At 36.7% G+C, this 25756-nt stretch overlaps 1 non-coding gene across 1 annotated transcript; it reads right to left on the minus strand.

Annotated features, from left to right (window-relative positions):
* Positions 1-5695: 5695 nt before the first annotated feature.
* LOC112745590 (small nucleolar RNA R71) lies at positions 5696-5803 on the minus strand. The gene has a single exon (XR_003173509.1). It is a non-coding gene; the product is annotated as a small nucleolar RNA R71 (small nucleolar RNA).
* Between the last annotated feature and the right edge of the window lie 19953 nt (positions 5804-25756).

Here is a 25756-nt window from a genome sequence, read left to right on the forward strand (position 1 = left end):
GACAATGCCATTGTAAGGCATGTTCCAAGGGAGTTAAATCAAGAAGCAAATGAATTAGCTCATATTGCTTCAAGATATAAGATCAAGTCCTCAACACTAGAAAAATTGGTAAGGATAAAGGAAATATTTATGCCTTTGAGAGAAAGAGAAGTGTTGTTATTAGAAAAACTAGACCCAAAAGATTGGAGAGTACAATTTGTGGAATATTTAGAAAATCCAAGTCTTAATGTTGATAGAAAACTTAAATATAAGGCTCAAAGTTATGTTCTAATGAATAATGTCTTGTTTAAGAAATATGTTGATGGAAATTTCTTAACATGTTTGGGAGAAAAAGAAGCGTATTTGGCTCTTGTCGAACTGCACGAGGGAATCTGTGGTGCCCATCAGTCAGGAGAAAAAATGAAATGGGTGATAAATAGGAGAAGATTGTATTAGCCAACTATTCAAAGAGATTGTATAAATTATGCTAGGTCCTGTGAGGAATGCCAAAAATATGGAAGCCTTCAACATATTATAGTGTCAGAATTGCATGTTATAATTAAGTCATGGCCATTTAGAGGTTGAGCTTTAGATCTGATCGGGAAGATTCACCCACCTTCTTCTAAAGGTCATAAGTTCATTTTGGTTGGTGTTGATTATTTTTCTAAATGTGTAGAGGCTGTCCCTTTAAGGAAAGTGACTCACAATGAAATAATTAATTTCATTGTGGAGCATATTGTGCATAGGTTTGGAATTCCTCAGTCTATTACCACTAATCAAGGAACCATGTTTATTGGAAAAAAGGTCATAGAATATGCCAAATCTAGGGATATAAAAATGCTTTCTTCTACACCGTATTATGCTCAAGCAAATGGACAAGTGGAGGCAGCGAATAAAATTTTGATTGCATTAATTAAAAAATATATTGGGAGGCAGCCATGAAATTGGCACCAAACTCTCAGTCAAGTTCTTTGGGCTTATTGAAATTCTCCAAGAGGTTCTACTAGAACCACCCCATATAAATTAGTTTACGGTCATGATGCGGTATTGCCAATTGACATCAATTTGCAAAGTATAAGGGTGGCTAGACAAGATGAGATACTAGTGGTAGATTATTGGAATTCTTATATGATGAGCTCAATGAACTAGATGATGAAAGGTTGAGAGTTTTAGAGCGGGTAATTCGACAAAAAGAGATTGTGTCAAAATTATACAACTGCCGTGTTAAAGCAAAGATATTTGTAGTTGGAGATTTAGTGTGGAAAACAATTTTGTCTATAGAAAAAAAGTCAAAAACTTATGGTAAGTGGTCTCCAACTTGGGAAGGACCTTATGTGGTTGACACGATTTATTTTGGAAATGCTTATAAAATTATTAAAGTTAGATCAGGAAGAAGAATGCCTTCAATAAATGGCAAGTATTTGAAAGTATATAAGTCAGGCATTCATGAGATAAAAATTCCACATGTTTAAGGATACAAAACTATCCAGTTGAAGTGTCAAGGGCTAAAATAAAAAGCTAACTAATATTTGCAATTTAGTTTGTAAAAACTAACATGCCCATGTGACTTCTATGAATTGCAAGTTTCATTGACAGTGTAAAACATTAAGATTATAAGGCAAATATATGTCCATGGCATTAATTTAAAATAAGGGTCAATACAGAAAATAACTTATCATTCCTTGAGTGAAGTACAGTACATGCTAATATATTGAAATAAAAAGTTTAGTGAATAACCTATGTAGAGCTAGAAGCATGTCAAAAAATGCACATTTGATTTACTTTGACAGTAGTTGAGGCAAATGCACACGAGATGACATGCACCAGTGCAACCTGATATAAATAGATATGGAGGTCATCTCAAATGAAATATAAAAGAGGTTACTGTGATATTAATAATTGGTTCAGCGTAAAGTAGTGTAATAACTTCCCAAAGATAATAAGTGTCAACCAGTCTACAAGATGAAGATAGGGTGTGATGAGCGGATAATTTATACGCTTTTCGGCATTGTTTTTAGTATATTTTAATTAGTTTTTATTATATTTTTATTAGTTTTTAAATAAAAATCACTCTTCTAGACTTTACTATGAGTTTGTATGTTTTTCTGTGATTTCAGATATTTTCTGGCTGAAATTGAGGGACCTGAGCAAAAATCTGATTCAGAGGCTGAAAAAGGACTGCAGATGCTGTTGGATTCTGACCTTCCTGCACTTGAAGTGGATTTTCTGGAGCTACAGAAGCCCAATTAGCGCGCTCTAAATTACGTTGGAAAATAGACATCCTGGGCTTTCTAGCAATATTTAATATTCCATACTTTTCCCAAGATTTGATGGCCCAAACAGGCGTTCCAAATCAGCTTAAGAATTCTGACGTTTAACTCCAAAACTGGCACAAAAGCTGGAGTTAAACGCCCAAACTGGCACAAAAGCAGGCGTTTAACTCCAAGAAAAGTCTCTACACATGGAAGCTTCAATGCTCAGCCCAAGCACACACCAAGTGGGTCCGGAAGAAGATTTCTGCATTAATTACTGATTTCTGTAAACCCTAGGCTACTAGTTCTCTATAAATAGGACCTTATACTATTGTATTTTCATCTTTGGACGTTTAGTCCCTAGACCTTGGAGGCTAGCCATTCGGCCATGCTTACACCATTATCACTTTTGTATTTTCAATGGTGGAGTTTCTACACACCATAGATTAAGGTGTGGAGCTCTGCTGTTCTTCATGAATTAATACAAAGTACTATTGTTTTTCTATTCAACTCAAGTCTATTTCTTCTCCAAGATATTCATTCACACCCAAGAACATGATGAATGTGATGATTATGTGACACTCATTACCATTCTCACCTATGAACGCGTGACTGACAACCACTTCCGTTCTACATGCAACCAAGCTTGAATGTGTATCTCTTGGGTTTCTAATCTAAGATTGGAACCTTCGTGGTATAGGCTAGAATTATTGGTGGCCATTCCTGAGATCCGGAACGTCTAAACCTTGTCTATGGTATTCTGATTAGGATCTGGGAAGGGATGGCTGTGACGAGCTTCAAACTCGCGATTGTTGGGCGTGTGACAGACGCAAAAGGATCAATAGATGCTATTCCAACATGATCGAGAACCGACAGATGATTAGCCGTGCGGTAACAGTTTGGAACATTTTCACTGAGAGGACGGGAAGTAGCCATTGACAATGGTGATGCCCAACATAAAGCTTGCCATGGAAATGAGTATGAATGATTGGAAGAAGGCAATAGGAAAGCAGAGGTTCAGGAAGAACAAAGCATCTTCATACGCTTATCTGAAATTCCAACCAAAGAATTACATAAGTATCTCTATCTTTATTTTATGTTTTATTTATCTTTTAATTATCAATTCTCCATCACCATCTGAATTAGCCTGACTGAGATTTACAAGGTGACCATAGCTTGCTTCAAGCCGACAGTCTCTGTGGGATCGACCCTTACTCACGTAAGGTTTATTACTTGGACGACCCAGTGCACTTGCTGGTTAGTTGTGCGGAATTGTGACAAAATGTGATTCACGTTTAAGAGCTCCAAGTCCTTTGGCGCCATTGTTGATGATCACAATTTCGTGCACCAAGTTTTTGGCGCCGTTGCCGGGGATTGTTCGAGTTTGGACAACTGACGGTTCATCTTGTTGCTTAGATTAGGTACTTTTCTTTTTATTTTTCAGAATTTTTTAGAATGAATTCTAGAGTTTCAAGGTGATGCTTTTATCATCACAAAGCTGATTGATTCTCATCAATTTAGCTGTTGAATGTAATGTCCTGCTGAAGCGTGGCCAACCATGTCTAATCTTTTTAGACTGAAGCTTTAGACTAACATTGCATGATTCCTAGAATTCTTATTAAAAGTTTTGAATCCCTTTATTTTCTTCTCCATATAAGTTTCAAAAATCACAAAAAAATTTATAAAATCAAAAAAATAAAAAATATTTTATGTTTCTTGTTTGAATCTAGTATCAATTTTTAAGTTTGGTGTCAATTGCATTCTTCTTGCATTTTTCGAAAACATGCAATATGTTCTTCATTAATCTTCAAGTTGTTCTTGATGATTTCATTGCTCTGATCTTTAAATTCTCTTGTTTTGTGTGTTTTGTTGTTTCTCATATGCATTCTCAATTTGTTAGTGTCTCCTATATGAAAATTTTTAAGTTTGGTGTCCTGCATGCATTGTTTATTTGATCTTAGTTGCAATTTTTATTGTTTCTCATAATTAAAAATTCAAAAATATTTTCAAAATTGTGTCTTTTCAAGTCAATAATACAGAGAATTGAAGATTCAGAACATTCAGCAGAGGAATCAAACAGAAAAAGTTGGGCGTTCAAAACGCCCAGTGAAGAAGGAAAACTGGCGTTTAAACGCCAGCCATGGTACCTGGCTGGGCGTTTAACACCCAAAAAGGTAGCATTTTGGGCGTTAAACGCCAGAATGGATGCCATTCTGGGCGTTTAATGCCAGGATGACACTAGAGGAAAGATTTTGTTTTTAATTCAAATTTTTTTCAAATTTTCATAATTTTTCAAAATCAAATCTTTTTCAAATCATATCTCTTCAAAATCAATTTCTTTCCATTTTTTTTATTTTCAAAAATCCTTGCTACAATTAGTGATTTAATTCAAAATTTTCAAGTTGTTACTTGCCTATTAAGAAATGATCAAATTTTAAATTTTAAGAATCATATCTTCTAAATTCTTGTTAGTCAAGTAATCAACTTTAATTTTAAAACTTTCTCTTTTTAATTTGATCTTCAATCATATCTTCTCAATCATATCTTTTCAATCACATCTTTTTCAAAATTAATTTTCAATCATATCTTTTTAATTTCTAATTTCAAAATCTTTTTTAAAAATCACTTTATTTCTTTCCCAATCTTAGTTTTCGAAAATCATCAATCAAATTTTCAAAAATTTCTTTTAATTATTTCAAAATCTTTTAATTAATTTTCGAAAATTCCTCCCCTCTTCTCACATCTTTCTATTTAAGGGACTAACACTCAACCTCAAGGTGCAATTCAAACTCTATCCTTCTTTATATGTTCGAATTCTCTTCTATCTACCTCCTCCTTCTATTCTTCTTTTCCTCTGACACCTCAAGGAATCTCTATACTGTGACATAGAGGATTTCCTACTTTCTTGTTCTCTTCTCTTTCATATGAGCAGGAACAAAGATAAAGGTATACTTGTTCAAGCTGATCCTAAACCTGAAAGGACCTTGAAGAGAAAACTAAGAGAAGTTAAAGTACAATTCTCTCTAGAGGGCCTAACAGAGCTTTTCAAAGAAGAAGAAACCATGACAGCCGAAAACAACAGTGCCAACAATGCAAGGAAGGTGCTTGGTGACTTTACTACACCTACTCCCGACTTCTATGGGAGAAGCATCTCAATCCCTGCCATTGGAGCAAACAACTTTGAACTTAAGCCTCAATTAGTTTCTCTAATACAACAGAATTGCAAGTTTCATGGACTTCCATTGGAAGATCCCCATCAGTTCTTAGCTGAATTCTTGCAAATCTGTGACACTGTCAAGACCAATGGGGTTGACCCTGAAGTCTACAGACTTATGCTTTTTCCTTTTGCTGTAAGAGACATAGCTAGGACATGGTTGGATTCACAACCTAAAGAAAGCCTGAACTCTTGGGAAAAGCTATTTAATGCCTTCTTGGCAAAGTTCTTTCCACCTCAAAAATTGAGCAAGCTTAGAGTGGAAGTCCAAACCTTCAGACAGAAGGAAGGTGAATCCCTCTATGAAGCTTGGGAAAGATACAAGCAATTGATCAGAAGGTGCCCTTCTGACATGCTTTCAGAATGGAGCATCATAGGTATTTTCTATGATGGTCTGTCTGAACTATCCAAGATGTCATTGGATAGCTCTGCTGGAGGATCTCTTCATCTGAAGAAGACGCCTGCAGAAGCTCAGGAACTCATTGAAATGGTTGCAAATAACCAATTCATGTACACTTCTGAAAGAAATCCTGTGAATAATGGGACAAATCAGAAGAAAGGAGTTCTTGAAATTGATACTTTGAATGCCATATTGGCTCAGAATAAAATATTGACTCAGCAAGTCAATATGATTTCTCAAAGTCTGTTTGGAATGCAAGCTGCACCAGCCAGTACTAAGGAAGCTTCCTCTGAAGAAGAAGCTTATGATCCTGAGAACCCAGCAATGGAAGAGGTGAATTACATGGGAGAATCCTATGGAAACACCTATAATCCTTCATGGAGAAATCATCCAAATATCTCATGGAAGGATCAACAGAGACCTCAACAACGTTTCAACAACAATAATGGTGAAAAAAACAGGTTTAGCAATAGCAAGCCTTTTCCATCATCTTCTCAGCAACAAACAGAGAATTCTAAGCAGAGCCACTCTGACTTAGCAACCATTGTCTCTGATCTAATCAAAACCACTCAAAGTTTCATGACTGAAACAAGGTCCTCCATTAGAAATTTGGAGGCACAAGTGGGACAGCTGAGTAAGAAAATTACTGAACTCCCTCCTAGTACTCTCCCAAGCAATACAGAAGAGAATCCAAAGAGAGAGTGCCATAAACACGTCTCCCATGGCCGAACCTGGAGAGGAGGAAGAGGCAGTGATCTCCACTGAGGAAGACCTCAATGGACGTCCACTAACCTCCATGGAGTTCCCTAATGAGGAACCATGGGAATCTGAGGCTCAGACTGAGACCATAGAGATTCCATTAAATTTACTTCTGCCATTCATGAGCTCTGATGAATATTCCTCCTCTGAAGAGGATGAAGATGTTACTGAAGAGCAAGTTGCTAAGTACCTTGGAGCAATCATGAAGCTAAATGTCAGGTTGTTTGGTAACGAGACTTGGGAGGATGAACCTCCATTTCTCATCAAAGAACTGGATGACTTGACTAGGCAGAGATTACCTCTGAAGAGACAAGATCCTAGAAAGTTCTCAATACCTTGTACCATAGGCACCATGACCTTTGAGAAGGCTCTGTGTGACCTGGGATCAAGTATAAACCTTATGCCTCTCTCTGTAATGGAGAAGCTAGGGATCATTGAGGTACAAGCTGCAAGAATCTCACTAGAGATGGCAGACAATTCAAAGAAACAGGCTTATGGACTTGTAGAGGATGTCTTGGTAAAGGTTTAAAACCATCACATCCCTGCTGATTTCATAATCCTAGAAACTGGGAAGTGTATGGATGAATCCATCATCCTTGGCAGACCCTTCCTAGCCACAGCAAAAGATGTGATTGATGTTGACAGAGGAGAATTGATCATTCAAGTGAATGAAGACTCCCTTGTATTTAAAGCTCAAGGATATCCCTCTGTCACCATGGAGAGGAAGCATGAAGAGCTTCTCTCAATATAGAGTCAAACAGAGCCCCCACAATCAAACTCTAAGTTTGGTGTTGGGAGGTTTCAACATTGCTCTGAATATCTGTGAGGCTCCATGAGAGCCCACTGTCAAGCTATTGACATTAAAGAAGCGCTTGTTGGGAGGCAACCCAATCTTTAATTATCTATGTTAAATTTCTATTTTTTTTTGTTATTTTATGTTTTCTATAGGTTGATGATCATGTGAAGTCACAAAAACAATTGAAAAAGCAAAAACAAAAGAAAAAACAGAATGAAAAACAGAACACCCTGGAGGAGAAACTTACTGGCGTTTAAATGCCAGTAAGGGTAGCAGAATGGGCGTTAAACGCCCAGTCTGGCACCATTCTGGGCGTTTAACGCCAGAAATGGGCACCAGACTGGCATTTAACGCCAGGAATGGGCAAGAAGCTGGTGTTAAATGCCAGAAATGGGCAGCAGCCTGGCGTTTAACGCCAGGATTGGCAGCAAGGGACGTTTTACACGCCACATGGTGCAGGGATGAGAAATCCTTGATACCTCAGGATCTGTGGACCCTACATGACCCCTCACCTATCAAATCCCACCATTCTCTTCACCACTTACATCCATCCTTCATAAAACCCCACCTACCTCACCATTCAAATTCAAACCACTTTCCCACCCAAACCCCGAACCATACCCCCCTCTCCACTCCTATATAAACCCATCTTCACTCATTCATTTTCACACAACCTAAACACTACTTCTCCTCCTTGGCTGAAACACAAAGCCCCCTCCATCTCCTCTATTTCTTCTTCTTCTACTCTCTTCTTTCTTCTTTTGCTCGAGGACGAGCAACCTTCTAAGTTTGGTGTGGTAAAAGCTAAAGCTTTTTGTTTTTCCATAACCATTTATGGCACCAAAGGCCGGAGAAACCTCTAGAAAGAGGAAAGGGAAGGCAAAAGCTTCCACCTCCGAGTCATGGGAGATGGAGAGATTCCTCTCAAAGGTGCATCAAGACCACTTCTATGAAGTTGTGGCCAAGAAGAAGGTGATCCCCGAGGTCCCTTTTAAGCTCAAAAAGAGCGAATATCCGGAGATCCGACATGAGATCCGAAGAAGAGGTTGGGAAGTTCTCACCAACCCCATTCAACAAGTCAGAATCTTAATGGTTCAAGAGTTCTATGCTAATGTATGGATCACCAAGAACCATGATCAAAGTGTGAACCCAGATCCTAAGAATTGGCTTACAATGGTCTGGGGGAAATACTTAGATTTTAGTCCGAAAAATGTAAGGTTGGCATTCAACTTGCCCATGATGCAAGGAGATGCACACCCATACACTAGAAGGGTCAACTTTGATCAAAGGTTGGACCAAGTCCTCATGGAAATTAGTGAAGAGGGCGCTCAATGGAAGAGAAATTCAAGAGGGAAGCCGGTTCAACTAAGAAGGCATGACCTCAAGCCCGTGGCTAGGGGATGGTTGGAGTTCATCCAACACTCAATCATTCCCACTAGCAACCGGTCTGAAGTTACTATAGACCGGGCTATCATGATTCATAGCATCATGATTAGAGAGGAAGTAGAAGTTCATGAGGTTATATCCCAAGAACTCTACAAGGTGGCGGACAGGTCCTCTACTGTAGCAAGATTAGCCTTCTCTCATCTCATTTGTTACCTCTGCAATTCAGCTGGAATTGACATAGAGGAAGACATCCTCATTGATGAGGACAAGCCCATCACTAAGAAAAGGATGGAGCAAACAAGAGATCCCACTCATGGACAAGAGCATGAGGAAACTCCTCATCATGAAATCCCTGAGATACCTCAAGGGATGCATTTTTCTCCACAAAACTATTGGGAGCAAATCAACACCTCCCTAGGAGAGGTAAGTTCCAACATGGGACAACTAAGGGTGGAGCACCAAGAGCATTCCATCCTCCTCCATGAAATTAGGGAAGACCAAAGAACCATGAGAAAGGAACAACAAAGGCAAGGGAGAGACATTGAGGAGCTCAAGCACTCCATAAGATCTTCAAGAGGAAGAACAAGCCGCCATCACTAAGGTGGACCCGTTCTTTAATTTCCTTGTTCTTTATTTTCTGTTTTTCGAAAATTATGCTTTATGTTTATTTATATTTGTGTCTTTATTACATGATCATTAGTGTCTAAGTGTCTATGCCTTAAAGCTATGAAAATGAATCCATCACCTTTCTTAAATGAAAAATATTTTTAATTGAAAAAGAAAAGAAGTGCATGAATTTCAAATTTTAAAACAGTTTAATTATTTTGATGTGGTGGCAATACTATTGTTTTTCTGAATGAATGCTTGAACAGTGCATATTTTTGAATTTATTGTTTAAAGAATGTTAAAATTGTTGGCTCTTGAAAGAATGATGGAAAAGGAGAAATGTTATTTGATAATCTGAAAAATCATAAAATTGATTCTTGAAGCAAGAAAAAGCAGTGAAAAGCTTGCAGAAAAAGGATATATGCGAAAAAAAAAAAGAAAAGAAAGAAAAAGAAAAGCAAGCAGAAAAAGCCAATACCCCTTTAAACCAAAAGGCAAGGGTGATAAAAAGGATCCAAGGCTTTGAGCATCAGTGGATAGGAGGGCCCACAGGAATAAAATCCTGGCCTAAGCGGCTAAACCAAGTTGTACCTAACCATGTGCTTGTGGCGTGAAGGTGTCAAGTGAAAACTTGAGACTGGGCGGTTAAAGTCGTGGTCCAAAAGCAAAAAGAGTGTGCTTAAGAGCTCTGGACACCTCTAATTGGGGACTCTAGCAAAGCTGAGTCACAATCTAAAAAGGTTCACCTAGTTATGTGTCTGTGGCATTTATGTATCCGGTGGTAATACTGGAAAACAAAATGCTTAGGGTCACGGCCAAGACTCATAAAGTAGCTGTGTTCAAGAATCAACATACTTAACTAGGAGAATCAATAACACTATCTGGATTCTGAGTTCCTATAGATGCCAATCATTCTGAACTTCAAAGGATAAAGTGAGATGCCAAAATTGTTCAAAAGCAAAAAGCTAAAAGCGTCGCTCATCTAATTAATACTGATCTTCATAGATGTTTTTGGAATTCATTGTATATTCTCTTCTTTTTATCCTATATAATCTTCAGTTGCTTGGGGACAAGCAACAATATAAGTTTGGTGTTGTGATGAGCGAATAATTTATACGCTTTTCGGCATTATTTTTAGTATGTTTTTAGTATATTTTAATTAGTTTTTATTATATTTTTATTAGTTTTTAAATAAAAATCACTCTTCTAGAATTTACTATGAGTTTGTGTATTTTTCTGTGATTTCAAGTATTTTCTGGCTGAAATTGAGGGACCTGAGCAAAAATCTGATTCAGAGGCTGAAAAAGGACTGCAGATGCTGTTGGATTCTGACCTCCCTGCACTTGAAGTGGATTTTCTGGAGCTACAGAAGTCCAATTAGCGCGCTCTCAATTGCGTTAGAAAGTAGACATCCTGGGCTTTCCATCAATATATAATAGTCTATATTTTGCTCAAGCTTTGATGGCCCGAACAGGCGTTCCAAGTCAGCTCAAGAATTCTGGCGTTTAACTCCAAAACTGGCACAAAAGCTGGCGTTTAACTCCAAGAAAAGTCTCTACACATAGAAGCTTCAATGCTCAGCCCAAGCACACACCAAGTGGGCCCAGAAGAAGATTTCTGCATTAATTACTGATTTCTCTAAACCCTAGGCTACTAGTTCTCTATAAATAGGACCTTATACTATTGTATTTTCATCTTTGGACGTTTAGTCCCTAGACCTTGGAGGCTGGCCATTTGGCCATGCTTACACTATTATCACTTTTGTATTTTCAACGATGGAGTTTCTACACACCATAGATTAAGGTGTGGAGCTCTGATGTTCTTCATGAATTAATACAAAGTACTATTGTTTTTCTATTCAACTCAAGTCTATTTCTTCTCCAAGATATTCATTCGCACCCAAGAACATGATGAATGTGATGATTATGTGACACTCATCACCATTCTCACCTATGAATGCGTGACTGACAACCACTTCCGTTCTACATGCAACCAAGCTTGAATGTGTATCTCTTGGGTTTCTAATCTAAGATTAGAACCTTCGTGGTATAGGCTAGAATTATTGGCGGCCATTCCTGAGATCCGGAACGTCTAAACCTTGTCTGTGGTATTCTGAGTAGGATCTGGGAAGGGATGGCTGTGACGAGCTTCAAACTCGCGATTGTTGGGCGTGTGACAGACGCAAAAGGATCAATGGATCCTATTCCAACATGATCGAGAACCGACAGATGATTAGCCGTGCGGTGACAGCGCATTTGGAACGTTTTCACTGAGAGGACGGGAAGTAGCCATTGACAACGATGATGCCCAACATAAAGCTTGCCATGGAAAGGAGTATGAATGATTGGAAGAAGGCAATAGGAAAGCAGAGGTTCAGGAAGAACAAAGCATCTTCATACGCTTATCTGAAATTCCAACCAAAGAATTACATAAGTATCTCTATCTTTATTTTATGTTTTATTTATCTTTTAATTATCAATTCTCCATCACCATCTGAATTAGCCTGACTGAGATTTACAAGGTGACCATAGCTTGCTTCAAGACGACAGTCTCCGTGGGATCGACCCTTACTCACATAAGGTTTATTACTTGGACGACCCAGTGCACTTGCTGGTTAGTTGTGCGGAATTGTGACAAAGTGTGATTCACGTTTAAGAGCTCCAAGTCCCTTGGTGCCATTGTTGATGATCACAATTTCGTATACCAGGGTGCATACAAAAACAAAAACAAAAAAAATCCTAAAAGTTCAAAACGCTAAGATTGTAGAGACATATTAAAATGACAGAAGTTTACATAAGAAATAACAAGACTAAGCTTTAAATATCTCTTTCAAACAAGCAACTTCAGTTTGGAGAGCGGTTTGGAAGTTCCTGGCTTCTCTTGCAGCTTCATGTGAGGAGAGTATCTTCTCTTCAAGTGACTGTAAGAAGGATGCATTGCTACTGTCAAGCATGCTGCTTGCTTTGGCAAATTGACCCTCATTCTTTATCAAAGCAACATCCAGACTGTTTTTTACTTCTCTCTTGACAGTCAGTTGTTGTTCCAAGTCTTGAATCTCCTTAGATAACATATGAGTCCGATCTTTAATGTTTGCAATATGGGTAGTCAGGGTAGTTTTGGCAATCTCAAAAGATGAGGTGTCTTGTTTCAACTTAGAAAGAGTTTTAGTTGATTGTTGATATGATGAGATAGCTGCTTGAGAGTCCAGAAATTTGACATAAAGGTCCTCATAAACCTTTCGCAAGCGAGCCAACAAAGGATCAATAGTTCCAGGATGTGGTGTAATTGAAAAGGTTTGAAGAATATCAGAAAGTTGAGCCTTAAAGTTCAGATCGGTGGCAAGTGTCAAAACAGGTTTGGATAGAATAACACCGAGTTGTTGGGCCAATGAAAGCAGGATAGATTTGTCAACATTTTTGGTTGTGGGAGGTGTAATATGGAGTTGTTCTGTTGGAAGGTGACTTTGAATGGTAGAGCAAGATTCAACTATGACCTTCTGTGTATCCATACTACATGCATATGCTTCATTCAAACTTTCTAAGTCTGACAACAAATCATTCACCACATTAGGAGTTTGAGCATGAATGGAAGTGATTGGTATTTATTTTTCTGACTGTTCACTCGGAGAGATTTCAGAATTTTGAAGCTAAACAAAATTGCAAAAGAAGGTGTCAACATAAAAAAAAGGGGGATATAAGGAAGAGATGCTAATAATCAGGCTAAATAGCATGTCATACCTTATTAGCTTTGGGGTTAGGTGTAGGCTTATCAGATGTGGCAGCCATCAGATTTTCAGTGCTAGGCACAATCAATGAAGTGGTAGGAGCTGCGATGACTTAAAGCAAGAAGTGAAATGAGGGCGAAGGTAATTAATGAGATTAAAAATCAGCATGAGAGACATCATCATCATCATTTAAGTTCTTCAAGATAATGCTATTTTAATATGGAGGATACGAGAATATGTAAAAATACCTGAGAAGCAAGTTGACCACTGAGGCTAAGGGCATCGACACCATCATCTTCCGAAGAGGATTTACTCACTGCTTTATCACTAGACGAGTTGCTCTTTTTTTCCTCTTCATTTTTCTGAGAGACTTCCGGTCCATCAAGGTTGCCATCGGATGCATTGGATGTGTCATCCTTATCATCACTATTTGAAGATGTTGACACTGCAATTAGTTCAAGTCTTCTCTTTATCCGACAGCTTAAGTAATTAAAATTGAGTTTCTTTTTTTCTACAAGCCTACCAAAAGTCTTTCTTAAAGAAGAACTAGCAGGTTTTTTCCTCTCTAACGAAATAATAATAATAATAATAATAATAATAATAATAATAATAATAATAATAATTAAAACAGGTGCTATTTTTAGAAGGCATTATGCATGAAGGAAATAATATTAATAACATCAACACAGAAAAGAGCATAATTTTTTGAATTCAAATGGGCAAATAATTTAGTTGTAATTACTTTTTTTTTACGGTTGATGCTCTCCTCACTTATTGCATTACAAAAGCAGTGGTCATCCTTTGACAATAGGTATTAAAAGTGACCTTCACGGAATAGTAATAGGTTCTTCACCAAATAGTGATACTTTTCTTTTGTGAAATCTTAGCTGGGGTGAGAGATCGCGTCAACCATTCTGGACCAGTTTGACAATTAGCAAAAGGAGTTAAATTGATGTTGTGATCTTTCTCCGGCAAGTAGTAGAAAGCACGAAAGAAGTGTTACATTTTATCATGTGAGGCCATCAACTTGTCGGGAAAAACTAAGTTGAGCAGATGGTTTCTTGCAATCACAGAATCTGTAGGACCTTTTTGGGTCAAACGCGGTTGTAGCTCAGACCAAAAAATGGTAGACAGCCACAATTGGAAAAACCAAACGGGACCGTCAACATTAGTGATTTTCTTCTTCTCCCTCGTAAGGTCTGTGATCCAATCCAGAGTGAGATATAGTCGAGCCAGAAACAATTTGGCTAAACACAACTTCCTACCTTCGGCTAACATAATGACCAATGGGAGATAAGTGACTTCAACTTGAATACTCCGGGCACAGAAAACAATACCGCTCAACCAATAGAGAAGAAAGGCTATATGCTCGTTATCAGAAACAGGTGCTTCATCTTGACCTCTGTTATTGAGAATGAAGCTCTGGTAGGTGGTGAAAGAGATATCAATGGCATACTTAACTCCTGTGGTCGACTTGGTAGTAGTTATAATTTTCTCTCCCAAAGGAGGTAGGCCAGTTATAGCAGCTACATCCAGAATAGTAGGCGTAATCATATCGTATGAGTGTGAAAAGTATGAGAAGTCTCATCCCAAAAATACAATGCACCTCTCATTAATCCTGAATTGACAATGTAAAAGTTTTTACTAAGTTAAATTAGATCGTATATTCCAATCTCCTTCCATAAGGTCATTTTTTCAGTTTCAACCCTAGTTAACCAAGTACGGTAGACTCCAATATTGGTCTTTAGGAGATTTCTGAATAACCTGTTATTGGAGTCAAAGTATCAAATGGGAATGGAATCTTGAAAAGCATCGGGTTTTCTTTGAGGGTGACCAGAAAAAGAAATTTTTATCTTATTTACGGCTTTGGGAGAGATAATAGAGCCGATAAAAGTTGAGTCTACATCGTCAATGGTGAAAGGGAGTAGCACATGAGATTCCCATATTTTTTACTTTGAGACCTCTGATTCAGGAGCAAAATCTTTGTCATTTTTAACAACAGGATTATCGCAAATGACCACTTTCGATGAAGCATGAGAACTTGTTGACAGATGGTGGTTTGAGTTTGTCATAAGAGTACAGATTGAAAAAATTCAAGTATTGGGTGTCGAGGTTCTCAACGATCAACAAACAAGCTGTAAAGGTAGAAAGTAATGCATAAGAAATTAATAAAATTGAGCTTATATGGGTTTAATTTGGTTTAAGCAGTAAACAAGGACTTAACATGGAACAAAACTTACTACTGCTTGCTAATACTCATGAATAAAAATATATGTATATTAGCAGCCTATCTATTTGAAATTTTATCACAAATTTACAATAGGATAAAAAAGAAGAGATGCCTCTTTAAAAACTAGAACATCCTAATGTTTTTTCAATTTAAAAAAAAAAAAAGATAAAGAGCATTTGAAGAATAGAAAATATATTGAACAAGATCATAGGTAAAAAAAAAAAAGAGCAACACCGTAGAATTGAAGAATAAGGATTCTAACAGTGAAATCTTAATCTGAGTCAAAAAATATAATAAAAAAAAAGGAGAATACTCTCCGGAATAAGATTCTAGTACTCATAGAGGACATAAGAGATATTATTCACACTATTTTTAAGGGTTAGGATTTCTCTAAATCAACAATGGAAAAGAAATAGATAAAAATGGAGCTAACAATTAAACCTTACCTAAAGTATCAAAAGAGTTAAGTATAGTTGAACCGTTGTAAATGGAAGAAGCCCACAATAGTAGATGGAACTTGAAAGAATGGAAGACGCAGAGTTGAAGAAGAAATTTCTGGGTGTACAAACACTAACTTATTTTCACTCACAAGTATTACAAGATGATAGGATACTGAGCTGTTTTATTTTTATTTGATCAAAATAAAATAAAGATAAATAAATAAAGATTAAAAAAAAGAGGGAGTAAGAGTATTCCTATTTATATTCTAAGTTAACATTTTAAAATAAGATACTTATCAATATGTGTTTTTATTATTTATATATATATTTAAAAAAGAAAAAATATTTCAAATATATATATATATATAAAATAAAAAAATAATAATAAATTTTAAAAAATAATAAATAAATAAATACATGTTTATATATATTTCTTTTATTATTATAAACAACAAGATTTTTTCACTTTCAATTACTATATGACTTCAAGTGAAAAATTTTGGGGGGGGTTAAGTACTGAAATCGTCCCTAAGGTCTGGGGCGAAAATCAAAATTGTCCCCGACCTTTTTTTGTTATTAAAGTCATCCCCAACATTACAAAACGTTATAAAATCGTCCTTTTGTCCATAAACAATACTTTTTGGACAATTTTACCCTTAAACAAAAATTAAAAAAAAATTCATCTTCATCTTCCCCAGGCCAAATCCAGGGAAATGTCCCGTCTCTATATGAGCCACATAATGATTTGCATAGAATAAAAAGAAAGGGGCACCCTTTCTAAAGCATTAACAAACTGAAATCCAATTAGATTAAATCCTGTATCGTCATCCTTCACTTCGAAGAAAGCTGCCTCCCTATCAGCATCTCCATGGATATTAAGAATTCCCCCATCTTTTTGTATCTTGATCTTTTGTTGTAATGGTTCATCTTCTCTTAACGCAGATCCAATTTCATAAACAATTTCATCTAAATGCATATCCTTTTTCTCTTCCTTTCTCATTCACAACAACAATCTTTCATTTTCTTCTTCTCATAACAACCCTTCTTTATATCTTCTTTCTTCTTCATCTTTTTCTGCAGTGTCCACACAAATCTTCAACAATAATAATACCAACTATTTTTTTTAATTTAAAAAAAATCAAACAAAATAAAAAATAACAATACATCCAGATTCAAAACTCCATCACAACAACACCACTAACTATTTTTTTTATTCCAAAAAAATCAAACAAAGCTAAAACAAAATCAACAACAACAACAACAATGTATTCCAATTCAAAAATCCATCAACAACATTACATCTAAATTCAAGACAAAAAATTCAAAAATTCAATCTTTTAAACTCAACAGAAAACGTAGAAAAGAGAAAAGAGAGAACAGAGAAAAAAGAGAGAACATGAATCCCAGAGATTCCAGATTTGAAGAACAAGTCTTCCTAGAGGTTCCAGATCCACATGTCACATGAACCCCAAATCCTCTCTATCCCGAAAAACCTTCTTCAAGCAAAGAACATGAACAAAACCCTCGATCTCTCTCACTGAACAGCGATCATGAAGGAAAGCATTCGCTAGTCCTCGCCAGAACCTCCACCATGACCACAGAAAGCTTCCCCTCCCTCCCTTCGCCAGAAGCTCCGCACAGTAGTGATTGGCGCCGATGACTCAACACCGGCTGTTGCTCTGCCTTATTCCCTTCTTCTTTCTTTCCTTTTTCTTTCTTCTTTCTCTCTGTTTCTCTTTTCTTTTGTTCTGCGTCTTTTTTTTTTTCTGTTTTAGGTGGAATGGTGGGGGTAAGGGGTAACGGGTGGGGAGGGGGTGGGATGGGGTGGGGGTAGGTGGGGTGGTTTATTTTTTTAATATTTTTTATTTTTATTTAAGGGTAAAATTGTCCAAAAAATATTGTTTATGGATAAAAGGACGATTTTATAACGTTTTGTAACATTGGGGATGATTTTAATAACAAAAAAAAGTCGGGGACGATTTTGATTTTCACCCCAAACCTTAGGGACGATTTCAGTACTTAATCCTTTTGGGGGCATTATATTAGACAAAAATATTATTTTTATAACAAATTATGAAAAAAAAAATAGTTATATAGTTATGTTTGTGTATATAATATTTATATTTATTTTAATTAAATTAGATCATTTGACAATTTAGTTATTTACTTTGATTTTTTGAATTGGTATCAAACAAGAAGTGCGGGTACAGTTACGGATGTCATTCAAATTTTCACTTGGTAACTGTCAGTTGACATTAGGTTAGTCTATAAATATTAAATAGAGATTTAAGCACATTTTGTAAGGAGTTCAGTTCTTTTGGAAAACATTTAAAAACCCAAAACGATCTCAATTCCTTGGCATCACAGAGTAAAATTAGGAATCTTAAGTAATTTCTCTAAACTCAAATAATTGTAATTTGTTTCTTTTCCATTTTTATTAATAAAATTTCTCTATCTTTACTTGTTTTTGTTTTAAAGTTTATGTTTCTTTTTTTCATCTTCTCTTTAATTTTTTATTTGTTTTAATTTCTGTAATTTAATTTGCCTCCAATACCTTGTATTTCTTTGTTTATTTATTATTTTTAATCCTTTTTAATTCTTATTGACAATACAATTGCGACATTGAGATACCCACATTTTCTTTTAAACCTTAACAAAAATTTGAGTAAAGCGATGGGTTACAAGCGAAGAAGGATATGTGCCCGTTGTGCTCGTCTTTTCGGTCGCGCTGCTTCTCCCGTTGGTTCCACCCCGCTGCCACTGTTTAGGTGGCCTTTGTATATCTAATTTCGGATGTTTCTTATCATATAATTTTGGACTTTTTTTTTTCTATATTTTAAGATATTTTTTAGTGTATGATTTCAAATGTTTCATGTTTCTTCTATTGTATTAAAAAATTGGCTGATTTTTAAATGAAATTGGTAGAATGAGAGTTGATTTCCTATATCTTTTTGGTATAATATTGGTTTGGAAATTCGGATCGTGACTCCTGCTATTGTAACTTCTATCTTATAATAACTTCTCTCTTATATCTGATGACCTCTCTCTTTTATAATTATCAACACAGCTTTTATCATTCCCTTTTAAATTTTAATATATTTTTTCTGCCGACAAACAACCAGTTAAATACTCAAATCAATTGCCTATCAAAGTCCATACTCTATCTTTAGTAGCTAAAAGGAGTATCATCTCTTATTAGGGTTCTTGATAGGACAAGTTAATACTCACAGTTCATGAATTACATCAACATGCCTACTATTATAACAACTTTTTTATTTCAATTTTTTGGTCGGTGTCTATTATAAGTTTATAACTCTCTTATACATTAAAATAATGTAAAACTTTATACAGCATAGAAAAATAATTTTTGGTTTCGATTAGTTTCTCTTGTGTACGAATATATATTTTTTTTCTTTGGTACAGAGTGATTTGTTTTTAGGCTGACGGCATAAATAGCGACTAAAAGAAACTGAATAATCCCTGACCCAACAGATTAGAAAACTAAATAGCCAACGTTGAAGATTTTTGTTTGGGCTGAAAATCATTAGTTTCTTATTTTTCTCCCTTGTACATATTTTGGACATTGAAAACGTTCCCCAGGCCCCAACCTCTCTCGTAAAAGAATTATTAAGTGGTGCAGCTGAGGCTTTAGCTTAGTGGGTTGAGTATGAATGTGCGTGAGTTGTATGATATAAAAAGATTGGAAATGGTCGTATATATATCACAACGTTATTCTAAAAGCTACTCTAACTATAAGTTCGCACCACTGTGTCCTAATTTTGAAAACACAACCGCAAGTTTGGATAAAAAAAAATTTAGATTTGAGGTTTTTTGGGCAGAGTATGAGAAGTGCAAAAAAGTAATCAAGAGAAGTTGGCAACAGGATGACGGAAATAGAAATTGTTGGAATCAATTCACAAAAAAGAGAAATAAATGTAAAAGGAAGTTGATGGAGTGGAGCAAAAGGAAGCTTAAAAGAGCAGATAAAAAAATAGAAAAAAAGAAATAAAGCTACATTATATTCAAGAGGCTGATATGACGAAAAGAGAATTGAAGAACCAAATATCAAAACTTTAGAAATAAGAAAAAAAATATTGGGGACAAAGATCAAGGTTGAAATGGTTAAAATGGGGCGACAAAAACACAGCCTTCTTTCATGCAACAACCATTCAGAGAAGAATTAGAAATAGAATCGACAAATTGAAAGACGAGACAAGACATTGGATACAAGGAGAAGTAGACATAATGAGGTTAGTAGAAAGACATTTTACTAAGCTGTTTACTTCTGAAGGGGATAGGAACCTGGAAGAGTACGTAAGAGAAATACCTAGGAGAGTCACTAGAGAGATGAATGAAGAGCTAATGGCAAAGATTAATGACAAGAAAATTAAGGAGACGGTCTTTAGTATGGGAGGATTAAAAGCTCTAAGGCCAGATGGATTAAATGGGTTATTTTTTCAACAACATTGGGATATTCTGAGTAAAGAAGTGTGTGGTGTAGTTAAACAAATATTTGAAGACGGTATCATACCAGAGGACTTAAGAGAAACAACTGTTGTTTTGATTCCCAAAGTGAGTCAACCGGAAAGCCTGAATCATCTTAGACCCATAAGCTGCTGCAATTTTGTATATAAGATTGTAACACGGGTCTTGGTGGGGAGGTTAAGGAAAGTGCTAGATGTCATCATATCTCCGGTTCCTAGTGCTTTTGTAAAAGGAAGACTCGTACAGGATAATATAGTAATAGTATAGGAAGCGTTTCACAAATTAGACAGAAAAGGAAATCTTGGAACCAAAGACATAGCCGTCAAATTGGATATGAATAAGGCCTATGACAGATTGGAATGGAACTTTTTGCAAAGGGTCATGGAAGAGTTCGGTTTCAGTAATGAATGTGTGAAGTTGATGATGAGTTGCATGAAAAGTGCTACTTATAGATTTAAAATTAATGAAAAACTATCAACCAAGATCTCAAAGAGGTCTCAGACAGGGAGATCCTCTATCAGCCTATCTCTTTATCTTGGCAGCTGAAAGCTTTACTATTCTCATGGATAAGGCGATGAGGGATAATCTAATTTCTGGAATAAGATTAGCTCCAATAGCACCAGTAATCACTCATCTATTATTCGTTGATGATTGTATTATTTTTGCAGGAGCACAAGAAAAGGAGATTTATCAACTAATTCAAATTATAAACAAATATATGGAGGCATCAGGACAAAGAGTCAACACTAAAAAATCTGGTCTGATTTTTGGGAGTCAAGTATCTATCCAAAAGAGGGTGAACATTGAAGAGATCACCGAAATGACGTCGTGGGAGGATCCTGGAAGATACCTACGGTTACCAGTGAGATGGGGAAGATCCAAGAATAAGGCACTGGAGTGGATATAGGAGAAGATACTAGACAAAATACAAGGATGGAAAGAGAAATTATTAAATCAAGCCAGAAAGGAGGTTTCGATAAAAGCAGTAATACAGGCGATTCCAGTTTATTCCATGAACGTCACTAAATTCCCTAAATCCTTTTGCAAAAGAATTGAAACAACAATTGTGAGATTTTAGTGGACAAACAATGGAAAGAAAAGAAGCATTCATTGAAAGAGCTGGACAAAAATGACGAAGAGTAAAATAAACGGAGGCTTGGGGTTTAAAGATTTAGAATGCCAAAACATAGCACACTTGGCTAAACAAGTATGGAGACTACTAAAAGAGGAGGATGAAATATGGGTTCGGATACTAAAGGCCATTTATTACCCTAACTGCAGCTTATGGGAGGTGGGAGAAGGAAGAAACGCATCATGGATAAGAGCATGTTGGAGGGAAGAGATTTCCTCAGAAGGAAGGGAAGGTGGAGTGTAGGGAGTGGAGCGGAGATAGATATTTGGGAAGATAACTGGGTGGTAGGAATAGACAAATTGGGGAGATGCGGAGAAGATTGATTTAGAAGAGTGAGCGAGTTGATAAGAGAGGGGGAGGGCTGGGACGTGAAAAAAATTCAAGACATTTTTCTTGGTAACATAGCTGAACTAATAACCAGAACACCCATCAGTCTGATTAATAAAAAGGATCATTTTGTTTGGCCATATAGAAGCGATGGACGGTACTCAGTGAGAACGGTTACCATTATGCGAAGGAGGAGAAAGATACAAAGGAAAAGACAAAACCCAGCAAAAGCTCCGACAAGTCAGAATTTGAGGGAGGTTTGGGAGACTATTTGGAGATTACCGGTGCCACAAAAGGTTAAAATATTTTCATGGAAAGCAGTGCACAGAATTCTGCCAGTGAACTCGAATTTGTATTAGTGTAAAGGTGCAATTACACCCTCATGCAGCATATACCAGGAAAAGGATGAAACCATCGAACATGTGTTACTATTGTATCAGTGGACTAGAGAGGTGTGGTTTGGATCTAGCCTTCAAATTGTGCCTACGACCTATAATGTAAAATCTTTTGAAAAATGGATGATGAATACAATTGAGAAAATTAAGAGTGAGACAGGGAAGGAACAGGATAAAATTTTGTGTAACTTGAGATGTGTTTGTTGGTGCATATGGAAAGCGAGAAATCAGCACATATTCCAGCAAACAAAAGTCAATCCAGAAAAGGTAATAATCTATTCAGAGCATCTAGCAGCAGAATACCATAATGCAACAAAGGGATTCAATATAGAAAACAAACCAAGGGCAGGCAGGAATGGTGAGAGTAAGAGAATTACCTGGAGGTCTTTGCCATACAATAGGTTGAAAGTGAACTCAGACGCGGCTTTCCACAGGAAAACAGGCACGGCAGTTTCAGCAGTGGTTATCAGAGACTGGCAAGGAAAAATCATCACTGGAACAACATCAACATTCAGGACAACATTAGCATTAGCAGCAGAAGCTCAAGCATACAAAGAGGCACTCATTCTCATTAAAAATCTTCAAATAGCGAATTGCATAATTGAAACAGATTGCTTACATCTGGTTCAAGCGATTAAGGCAAGAATGCCCTTAGCAGAAGCAGACGCAATCATCAGAGACATTCTCCAACTGTTGGATAAGACTCCGAATGTGGGAGCTACCTGGACTCCAAGAGAAGGCAACAAATTAGCTTACCAACAGGCAGCAATGGCAGCGGGGAATGAACTACGGAGACAGTGGACAGTTAATCCACCTATTCCCGTCAAGAATACAATCAAAACAGAAGCAGGATTTGCAATACTTCAGCATAATCAATATATACGAAATCAAGTCAACGAGGTTTCAGTTTCAACCAACCATCAAGGATTTCAAATAAAAGAGGGGTTACCTGGGAGGGTGGAAACAGAAACCCGCGACAGGCAAGAAGATGAAGGGGAAGAGCGGTTTCGACCCACAGCATTGCAACGGCCTACCAACGACACAAGTGATAAACCCCTATTTTATTATTCATCTTGTACTCAATTAAGTGTTTTTATCAATTCTTCACCCACTTATTCATAAGATTTGCATGGTTTTATAATTCCTTCCTTATTCTATGATATATGTGAAAACATGTTTCCTATGCATTAAAAATAATTATTTTAATTATCCTTTATTACCATTCGATGTCGTGATCTATGTGTTAAGTATTTTCAGGCTTCATAGGGCAGGAATAGCTTAGAGGACAGAAAGAAAACACGCAAAAATGGAAGGAACGCATAAAAATAGAGTTTTGAAGAAAATGGCAGCGACGCGCACGCATGGACGACGCAGACGCGTGCCTAGGCGCCGAGCACAAACGACGTGAACGCATGACTGACGCGTACACGTGACAAGGAAAAACTCCAAACGACGCGCAAGCGTGACGGACGCCACGGGCAGAAAGTTGCAGAAGTTGCCCCCAGCGATTTCTGGACCCTTTTTCGGCCCAAATCCAAGCCCAGAAACATAGAATAGAAGCCAGAGAATGGGGGAATCAAGAGACAATTCATACAACATTCATTATTTACAATTTTAGGTTTTAGATGTAGTTTTCTAGAGAGAGAGGTTCTCTCCTCTCTCTTAGGTTTTAGAATTAGGATTCCTTTCATAGTTATGGTTATTTCTTCAAATTCAGGTTCAATGTTCCTTTAATTTATGTTTCTCTTCTACTTTTATTTATTCTAATACTTTTACTTGTTAATTACTTATGTTGCCAAATTTGCTTATGAACTCTTCATGTTAGATTTGAATATTCTATTTAATGAAATTTGAGGTATTTCAGATTTATGATTGGTCTCTTCTATTTATGATATAAATAATTTAGATTTTTCCCTCTTTTGGCTCTGGTTGAGTAATTGGTGACACTTGAGTTGTCAAACTCAGCGGTTGATTAAAAATTGGGAATTGCTGATTGATTTGGATCCTTCTAAAGCTAGTCTTTCCATAGGAGTTGACTAGGACTTGAGGAATCAAGTTAATTAGTCCACTTGACTTTCCTTTATTTAGTAAGGGTTAACTAAGTGGGAGTAATAAATAATTCTCATCACACCTGATAAGGATAACTAGTAGGGGTGTTCGCGGTGCGGTTTGGTTCGGTTTTTTAAGAAAAAGTCATCCGATCCAATGTTATATTAATTATGCGGTTCGGTTTGGTTCGATTTTTTTATTAAGACCATCCGAACCAAACCAAACCAATTAAATTCAGTTTGGTTCGGTTCGGTTTGTTCGATTTTTACATTGTTTTGAAAACCTATCTTATTCTAATCATCAAATCATATCTAGGGTACTAAAATAATTAATAATTTCGCAAAATCAACAATGGAACAATGGAACAATGATCAACTTGACTCAAAAATCACTAACAAATTAGCAGAAGCACAACAAATTAAAATTATTAGCAAGTTGCAAAAACATGGGAAACAGATGGAAAAATAATCAGCCTGAACTGAATCAAGAAAGTAAAGAAATACAAGCAAACTAATTCCAAAAATTTTGCAAAAATGGTGCACCAATTCCAAACTAAATCAAGAAATAGAACCAAACTGAATAAAAAATACACCCAAACTTATTCCAAAAATGTTCATGTGATGCACCAATTCCACAAGTTCTTCCTCTTTCACTTTCTTCTTTCCTGCATTAACATTAAATAAACAAAACGTTTAGAATCAACCCAAACCAAAATTTTCCTAAATCAAAACAGAACAAAAATTTTAAAATTAAAAAAACAAAATCAGAATCAACCCTATACCAGAATTTTGCAAGAAAGTAAAGAAATACAACCAAACTAATTCCAAAAATTTTGCAAAAATGGTGCACCAATTCCAAACTAAATCAAGAAATAGAACCAAAAAAGCAAAATCAGAATCAACCCTAAACCAGAATTTCCCTAAATCAAAACAGAACAAAAATTTCAAAATAAAAAAAGCGAAATCAGAATCAACCCTAAACAAGAATTTTCCTAAATCAAAACAGAACAAAAATTTCAAAATTAAAAAAGCAAAATCAAAATCAATAAAAAGACTAAACCAGAATTAATAAAAATAGAATCAGAACAAAAAAAAACTACCTGAGACTTAGGCTCCATTGCAGAGGACGACGGAGGTGCAGGATGGTGAGACGGCGGCGACAACGAACCAAAGACCAGAGAGACTGGACAGATCAGCGACGAACGAGAGACGGACGATGAACGGCGGTTGCTTCGACTGTGTCTGGTGCGTGCTGCTGCGGTTCGTCGAAGAAGACAGAAGCTGTTGGTTCATGGAGGTGACGGCTGCTGGAGAGGTGGTGTGAGAGCTGTCGAGGCTGAGGCAGAAAGAGAAGCGCTACAAGCTACGAGGAAGAGACAGGAAGAGAAAAGAGCCGCGCCGCTGCGATGGTGCTGTTCGGCAGCGTCGATGGTAGAGAAGAAGAAGGAAGAGCTTCCGCTGAGATTCGGCGCTACAGAGGTTGAGAGAGAGGGCTCGAGGGGTTAGGGTTTCTGCTAGGGATGGCTATTGGCTACGGCTGGTTTAGGAGGGAGGCTGCTTTTATAGCAGGGTTTTTAATAACA

This window comes from Arachis hypogaea, chromosome 14 (genome assembly GCF_003086295.3).
Source record: "Arachis hypogaea cultivar Tifrunner chromosome 14, arahy.Tifrunner.gnm2.J5K5, whole genome shotgun sequence".
NCBI classification, from domain to species: domain Eukaryota; kingdom Viridiplantae; phylum Streptophyta; class Magnoliopsida; order Fabales; family Fabaceae; genus Arachis; species Arachis hypogaea.